Source organism: Mandrillus leucophaeus, unplaced genomic scaffold (genome assembly GCF_000951045.1).
Source record: "Mandrillus leucophaeus isolate KB7577 unplaced genomic scaffold, Mleu.le_1.0 Scaffold248, whole genome shotgun sequence".
Taxonomy (NCBI): domain Eukaryota; kingdom Metazoa; phylum Chordata; class Mammalia; order Primates; family Cercopithecidae; genus Mandrillus; species Mandrillus leucophaeus.
The window spans coordinates 428,502-437,335 of record NW_012102565.1 but is presented as its reverse complement, the minus strand read 5'-3'; the positions used below and the strand labels follow the sequence as shown (position 1 = coordinate 437,335).

General features: G+C 40.9%; 1 protein-coding gene across 3 annotated transcripts in view; it reads left to right on the top strand.

Annotated features, from left to right (window-relative positions):
• The first annotated feature begins 1,105 nt into the window (after positions 1 to 1,105).
• LOC105541929 (cytochrome c oxidase assembly factor 1 homolog) overlaps positions 1,106 to 8,834 on the top strand; it is a 123,433-nt gene continuing 115,704 nt past the window's right edge. For 2 of the 3 annotated variants that reach the window (XR_001006401.1, XM_011983207.1), the window contains exon 1: positions 1,106 to 1,692. The gene's annotated coding sequence lies outside the window, so the exon portion shown is untranslated. The remainder of the gene's footprint in view (positions 1,693 to 8,834) is intronic. The other variant, XM_011983210.1, reaches the window with a different exon arrangement.

Below are 8,834 nucleotides of genomic sequence, written 5' to 3'. Positions count from 1 at the left end.
AATTCTGTATGATGACTGGTTTAATCAGTATCATTTTGATTCTGGAATAGGGCAGCTATCTGAATGAAATAAGGATTTTAGTACAAAGGAGTTAAGAGGAAAATGAATATTGGATAGGTAACATTATTCACTATAGAGTTTTGTTTTTAATGTAAAATTTAGACGAAAACTTTAGCAGATTTAAGTCCAGTGATAGAAATGCTAAGTTCTGAGTTTTCAAGCAAATGGTCAGAAAAGCCTCTTTAATGTTTTATTACTTACAAACATATTTCTCTGTCTGGTACAGAACAGGAGCTAACTGATTTGGGGTTCATTTTCATGAATGTTGTATGAAATGCACATATACCAAACCTCATAAGCTTTTTATTAGTTGATTTATTCTTTGAAATATTAAGCTTGGTGTAAGGTATTATAATCTCAATCTCTTTCTTTGAAAATGTAAGAAGTCAATAGTCAATGTTGCATCAATGAATATTACTCAGTGGATGCCTATTTTATTTCTTCTTTTTCTCTAAGAACCACTTAAATAGTCCTTATGGTTCAAGTATCTCACAGTCTGATTAGTTTCTATTAATTCTTTGGAAAAGAAACATTCTGGGAACTCAGAATTGAACGGTAGGTTGCTTTGATAATGTTCTCATTTAGCTAGTGGATTCCAGAGTGATAGAATATATGTTTGGCAACTTAATTGTGTAGGAAGAAAAGAACTTCTGTTAGCAGTTTTTTAAAAAAGTTTAAAAATTTTTTTTACCTCACTTAAAAAAAGTTTGATGTCTTGTGAAAGTTTTATAGCATGCATAATATATTAATGCCATACATGATACATGTAAATTTTTTTTTTTTTTATGATAGGGATGTGTGATCAAGAGTTTAAGAATGCCTTAGTCCAAAGTTAATTAGTCTTGGAGTCAAGGCTTCGCAGAGGAAAGATACTGGATTTCAAGCTTGACATTAAGATGATAATAGTGGTGACTATGGAATAATCAATATAAAAATAATAATAGCTAACATTCACTGAGCGCCTACAAAGTGCCAGACACTATTCTAAGCGCTTTACATCCTCATAACAAACCTATGAGGTAAATGCTATTATTATCCACCTGACTTCTGAAATTTTCTTACCCCGGTACTCCCTGGTGTTAACTGGGCACTCAATTTGTAGAATAAAATAAAATTTAGTGCTGCCAAATTTGTCAGCTGAACGGGGCGGCATGGATTTCAGTGCTGGAGTGGGGGTCAGACGGCCCGGGGCTTTGTGTCCTTAGAGGCCAGCGGAAGCGCCGCATACCTGCGAGAAATAACGTGAGCCGGTGCTTAAATTTCCTGGGTTAGTGCTACTGGACTGAATGCATTTGCAATAACCGGACGCAGAAAAAAAAAAAAAAACCGGGGACCAGGGGAGGCGAACCCCTTCCCAGCGCGAGTCTGAACGTCTGAGAAGCAGAAGCCACAAGTCCCGGCGACCTAAGTCCTGGATCCGCCGGCCCGAACACCCGCGTTAGCATTTACAATCCGGGGTGAGCTGAAGCTTCCGGTTGCCCCGGTTCGACGCTCTAGCCCTGCGAGCTGCAGACGCCGGAAGTCTCGACTGCTCCCCGCTGGCGCGCCGGACCGCGGTCATTTACCCGTGTCCCCCCACGCCTGGAAGAACTGCTGACACTCTCCACAGCGTGGTGGTTCTGTTGCTCACAGGTTAGTCTCCTGCGGCAGTAGGAGTCTCCGTCTTCCCCCCAGCGAGAAGCGTTTGTTCCTGCAATCCGGGCGGCCGCCTTCGCGCGCGGGGTGCTGTGCTGCTTAGAGAGTTCCCTCACGGGTCACATCGCGGAGGTTCGCGCCGGCTCCGGGTCGCGACCTCCCTGCGCTGCTTCTTTGGCTGCTGGTAACCCGCGCTGGCTCCGTCCGCTCGGAGTTAGGAGACTGTGTCGAGCTAACGTTGACTTTGTCCTGCAGTTTTTGCTGGGCATCCCCAACAGCACACTGTAAAGAGTTGGGGTCCTCTCGAAGAGTTGGGACTGGGTGCTTTTGTTGGTAGTACTAAATTTCAACACCTGGGGAGTACGCTGCCCACATTATTGTAGGAAAGAATTATCTGGTTTAGTGGTTATAATACTTTTTATCCCTGCCACACTTGAATGACAGAAAAATCCTACCAACAGGAGCTGACTACAAAAGTGAGTTTCTGTGTAGGGGACATTGGATGTATGTATCAGTGCCTGTCAGTCTGTATGTGTGTTTGGGGTGGATGCTGTGTAATTTTTAAAAATCTGTGGAGATTCTGATAATTTGATTACCTGTTTCTCCAGTCTTCCCCTAATTCCTTCCCATTTTCCCCTGGGGGAAGTGGTGCCTCACTTTTGGATAGAAGTAGCAACTCTTCGCTTACACTTGCACGTTTAAAACATATCTGATTGTGTTATTTCTGTCCTCAGAATCTTCCTGGACTTCCCGTTGCCTTCAGGATAATACACATTTCTTAGCCTAACTTAAGGGGCCTTCGGGGCCTTGATTCTGCTGAATTTTTCAGTCTTTGCTACTTTCATGGAAAACACACCTGCAGGTACACTCATATTATGCTCCCACCATGCCAGTTTACAGTAATTTAATAACTTTAGATACGGCAAAGTTTCATATGGTTTACCCAAGTTTTTATTTTTGCTTTAACATTTAGCCAAAATCGATTGAATTCATAATATTACTAGGCACTGTTTTAAAAAACGGGATAAAGTGAAAACAAAACAAAACAAAACAGTCTTCAGTCCTTTAAAAAAATAAAACAACTTTCTGACACATAGTTCACCCACCATAGAATTCACCATTTAAAATGTAGCGGTGGCTCACGCCTGTAATCCCAGCACTTTGGGAGGCTGAGGTGGGCGGATCACGAGGTCAGGAGATCGAGACCATTCTGGCTAACACGGTGAAACCCCGTCTCCACTAAAAATACAAAAAATTAGCCGGGCGTGGTGGCTGGCGCCTGTAGTCTCAGCTACTCAGGAGGCTGAGGCAGGAGGATGGTATGAACCCGGGAGGCGGAGCTTGCGGTGAGCTGAGATCGCGCCGCTGCACTCCAGCCTGGGCGTCAGAGCTAGACTCCGTCTCAAAATAAAAAATAAAAAACAACCAAACCTAAAAGTAATTAGTACATTCACAAGGTTGTACAACCATCATCACAAAATATGCTGTAATCTTCTTCAACTTCATTAGTTGGTTTAATTTTATTAAGTCTATTACGGACAGACTGCAGTAAGTTATTCTTGTATTCTTTTGTTCATGTTTAATGTGCTGCATTCAGTTTGTGAGAGCCATATTGGAACAATTTTCGAACATTTTCATCACTCCAAAAAGAAACCCTGTACTTATTCAGCAGGCTCACCTGACTTCCCCATCCCCACTCCCCATTCTAAGCCCTAAGCAACTATGAATTGACTGACTGTATATTTGACTGTTCTGGATTATTCATGTGAGTGAAATCATACAGCATGTGGTCTTTTTCAGCTGGCTTCTTTTACTTAACATTCATGTTCTTCTGTGTTGTATTTAATAGCATGTGTTGAAGGGGTGGCCTGCCTCTCCACACCTGTGGGTGTTTCTCGTTAGGTTGAACGAGAGACTTGAGAAAAGAAATAAGACACAGAGACAAAGTATAGAGAAAGAAAAGCGGGGGCCCAGGGGACCGGCGCTCAGCTTACAGAGGACCCACGCCGGCACCGGCCTCTGAGTTCCCTTAATATTTATAGATAATTATCTTTACCATCTTGAAGATCAGGGAGTGGCAGGACAATAGGATCATTTTTAGGGAGGAAATTAGCAGTAAGACATAAGAACAAGGATCTCTGTGACATGAATAAGTTTAAAGGAAAATCCTGTGCCTTGAGATAAACCTTTTAGCAACATTGTTTCATCCTATCACATGGGGATAAACCTTGGACAATACCTAGCTTTTCTAGGAACAAAGACACACCCTGCACGCCCAAAATCCATTAAACCTTGAGTTACCACAGCACATGTCTCTTGCAAGGACAAGGTTGGGGGTAGGGTCACAGATTAACAGCATCTCAAATACAGAACAAAATGGAGTCTCTTATGTCTACTTCTTTCTATGTAGACACAGTAACAGGCTGATCTCTTTCTTTTCCCCACATGTGTCAGTACTTCTTTAATTGCTGGTTAATCTTTTATTTTATGGGTATTACCACGATTTATTTTCCATTAGTTAGTGGACGTTTGGATTGTTTCCACCTTTTGGCTATTATGTATAATGCTGCTGTGAACATTCACCTACAGGTTTTTGTGTGGACATACCATGTTTTCATTTCTCTTGCATATGTGCCTAGGAGTGAAATGGCTGGGTCATATGGTATCTCTGTTTAACATTTTAAGAAACGGTCAGACTGTTTTCCAAAGCATCAGTGTGCATCTTTTTAACATTCTCACCAGTAGTGTATTAGGGTTTTGATTTCTCACTCCTTGCCAACACTTGTCATTATCTGTCTTTCTGATTCTGGCCATTCTAGTGGGTGTGAAGTGTGTGTCATCGTGTTTTCATTTTTTGTTTCGTTGACATGTAGTAATTGTACATATTTAGGGACTACAGAATGTTATTTTGATAAATGTATACAATGTGTAATGATCAAATCAGGTAATTAGCATGTCCATCACCTCGAACATTCATCTTTTCTTTGTGTTGCAACCATTAAAAATCTCCTAACTTTTTGAAAATATTGTGGTTTCAAATCGCGTTTCCCTGATGGCTAATGATGTTGAGCATCTTTTCAAGTGCTTATTGCCCATTTATGTATCTTCTTTGGAGAAATGTCTGCTCAGATCCTTTGCCCATTTTTAAATTAGGTTCTTTTTTGTAATTGAGTTGCAGGAGTTCTTTATATATTCTAGATACAAGTCATTTATCAGATATGTGACAGTCTTTTAGATTATGCTACCGTTCTTTTAGATGAGAAGCACATGAGATTAACTTTTAGTAGCCTTGGAGACCTCCTTGTGGGTGTGTGATTGTAGTTTAGAGAGTGATGGTTTTCCGACAGCTACATGGGAGGCCAGGCCCAGGAAAAATGCTGTGAAAGAACCTGTGAGGAGCGTTTTAAGACTTGAAAAATGAAGCAAGGGGAAACTTTGTAATTTGCCATTCCGTATTGAGTTTTATCTGTCTTTATTGATTTTTAGGAGTTTCTTCGTGCAGGAATATTAAGCCATTGACTGTTAGGTATGTGGCAGATATCTTCAATCTATTTAGTTAACTTTGTTTTATCTTTTTTACTATACTGTTGTTTTACATTTTTGTGTAGTCAGGACTTTTCCTCTAAAAGCCTTCTGGCCAGTAGTTTAGAATATTGTTCTTTAATTATAGGAGTTAGAGAAACTGACATAGTACTTCCCAGTTAGTGTGACATCTGAGTCCCTGGTGTTATGTTTAGCCTAATAGTGTTCATTGTTTCAGACATTGGTGCCTCCCTGTCTCTCTGCCTCGAAAAATATGCCATGATCTGCTTCAACTTTGTTCATTTAACTCTCTACTTTAAACAGACTCTAAGAAGTTATTCTTTTATTCTCTTGTTCATGTTTCATATACTGCATTAGATTTGTGAGAGCCATATTGGACAGTTGGTCACCAAATATTAGGTACTTTTTTCATACTAGCAGGTATTTATTTGAAGATTTAATGTATGCAGAGGTTGAGTGTAACTATTGTGTTCTGTATTGTTTGGGGCGTGTTGGAAAAATTAGTTTTATAAAATCCTGTTAACATTGTAATTTTTTAAAAATTTTATTGGTTAAAAGGCAGTAGTAGTTATATACATATGTGTGTGTGTGTGTGTGTATATATATATATATATTTTTTTTTTTTTTTTTGAGACGGAGTTTCGCTTTGGTACCCAGACTGGAGTGCAATGGTGTGATCTCAGCTTACTGCAACCTCTGCCTCCTGGGTTCAAGTGATTCTCCTGCCCCAGCCTCCTGAGTAGCTGGGATTACAGGAGGCTGCCACCACTCCCAGCTAATTTTTGTGTTTTTAGTAGAGACGGGGTTTCACCATGTTGACTAGGTTGGTCTGGAACTACTGACCTCACCGCCTTGGCCTCCCAAAGTGTTGGGATTATAGGTGTGAGCCACTGCGCCCAGCCAGTAGTAAAAGTATTTTTAGAAACTGAGCATTTTGACAATCTAAGGGAAGTGATGTACAATAGCTTCCAGAAAAAAATTGCATCTCTCTGTTTACATATAATGGCCAAAATTTCATTCTTTCACCATGGCTTGATTCCAGTTAGAACTCTGTGCTTCTTGTTTCAGTGTTTTGTCTTTTCTTTTTAAAAATTGTGATAGAATATACGTAACATAAAATTGACCATTTTAACTATTTGTAAAGGTACAGTTCAGTGCCATTAAGTACTTTCTCATTGTTGTGTAACCATAACCACCATCTACCTCCAGAACACATTTTTCTTTGTTGCTCTGGCTGGAGTGCAATGACGTGATCTCGGCTCGCCGCAACCTCCACCTCCCGGGTTCAAGTGATTCTCCTGCCTCAGCCTCCCGAATAGCTGGGATTACAGGCATGCACCACCATGCCCAGCTAATTTTGTATTTTTAGTACAGACGGGGTTTCTCCATGTTGGTCATGCTGGTCTTGAACTCCTGACCTCAGGTGGTCTGCCCACCTCAGCCTCCCAAAGTGCTGGGATTACATGCGTGAACCACTGCACCCGACCCAGAACACTTTTATCTCCACACGCTGCACCCATTAAATGATAAATCTCTGTTCCTCCCTCTCTCCAGCCCCTGGCAACTACCATTATATTTTCTGTCTCTATGAATATGACTCTTCTAGGGTCCTCATAAAAGTGGAATCATAAAATATTTGTCCTTTTGTGTCTGGTTTATGTAGCATGTCTTCAAGGTTAATTCATGTTGTGGCATGTGTTAGAATTTTCTTCTTTTTAAAGACTGAATAATATTACATTGTATTCCATAGAACACATTTTGTTTATCCATTCATTAGTCAATAGATATTTGGGTTGTTGCCACCTTTTGGCTATTGTGAATAGTGTTGCTATGAACATTGGTATACAAATGTCTGAGTTCCTGCTTTCAATTATTATTATTATTATTTTTTCTTTGAGATGGAGTCTTGCTCTGTCTCCCAGGCTGGAGTACAGTGGTGTGATCTTGGCTCACTGCAACCTCCGCCTCATGGTTCAAGTGATTCTCCTGCCTCAGCCTCTTGAGTAGCTGGGACTACAGGCATGCACCATCACGCCGGCTAATTTTTATATTTTTAGTAGAGATAGGGTTTTGCTGTGTTGGCCAGGTTGGTCTTGAACTCCTGACCTCAAGGGATCCGCCCACCTCAGCGTCCCAAAGTGCTGGGATAACAGGTGTGAACCACCATGCCTGGCTGTGCTTTCAGTTCTTTTAGGTATACGTACCCAGAAGTGGAATTGCTGGATTGCAGGGTAATTCTTTTGATTTTTAAGGAACTGCCCGTACGCTTTAGTGTTTTTGTTATTTACATAAAAGATGAGATTTAAAAGAATTGTGTAATTTAGCCATGGATTATCACATTTACCTTTCTAAAGGGCCATTTCCTACTTGAAGGGTAGGTGTTTTTGTATTAGGACTTGGAGATCTTTGAGTTTTAAAATTATTGCAGTTCACAGTAAATAAAAGGTTTATCTTGGATAGTTTTCCAAATCCTGAACATCTCTATGATCCAAGATTTTGTTGTTGTTGTTGTTGTTTTTTGAGATAGGGTCTCACCTTGTCACCCAGGCCAGAGTGCAGTGCCATGAACATAGCTCACTGCAGCCTTGACCTCATGGGCTCAAGTAATCCTCCTGCTTCAGCTCCTCCAGCAGTTGGGGCTACAGGCACATGCTACCATGCCCGGCTAATTTTTGTATTTTTTGTAGAGATGGGATTTTTGCCATGTTGCCCAGGCTAGGCTCAAACTCCTGAGCTCAAGCAATCCGCCTGCCTCAGACTCCCAAAGTGCTGGGATTACAGGCGTGAGCCACCTCGCCTAGCCTTTTTTTTTTTCTTAATGCTTTCTGTATTTTTAGTCTTTTTGGGGAAATTACCCATCATGACAGACTCTAAAATGGAGGTGAGTTTGCAAACTTGTATAGTTCCAAAAGTCTGTGAATTGTTCTGGTATCATACTACTGCTCCATTTGGATGCTTTGGCAATTACCCTGGTGTGCTGTGACTATTGCTGCTTCTGACAGGCAAGTTTACCTTCCTCAGTGCAAAGATAACCATGTCATTAGTTAGTTGAAGATTAGGAGATGACCAGCATTATTCTCTTTTACGACTGTATCATTCTTTTTTCAACTATTTTCCTGTTGTTGGAACTGCAAATTATTGTGGGTACTGCAGTCCCTTTGAATAGCTGTGACCTCCCAGGTATGACTGGGAAAATGTAGAAAAACAGCCAACAGTATGGCTCAACCAAAACTTAGAAAACTAAGATTGCGTGTGGCTGCCAGATCCTGGGAACAGGATGGCTTAAGGGCAGCCCTAAGGGATAAAGGGTAGAGGATTTTTATGTGTTACACCTTCTCTAACAACCTCTCCCTCCCATTGCAACATCTTTCATAAGGTCTCAGTTTAATATTCCATCATTGCTGTTACAACCAATATCACTTTATTAACAGCAAGTGTATTATCAGGAGAGATGGGAGGAACTAGTGTGTTAATGTGACTTTTGCTCTTAGTTTGGGTCTCTTTGTCATTTGGACTCTGATCTGGTGATCTGTTATCTTGTGGGCTCTTGGTGCCTTATGACATTTGGCATTTGCAAATGCACTGGAAAGGTCCCC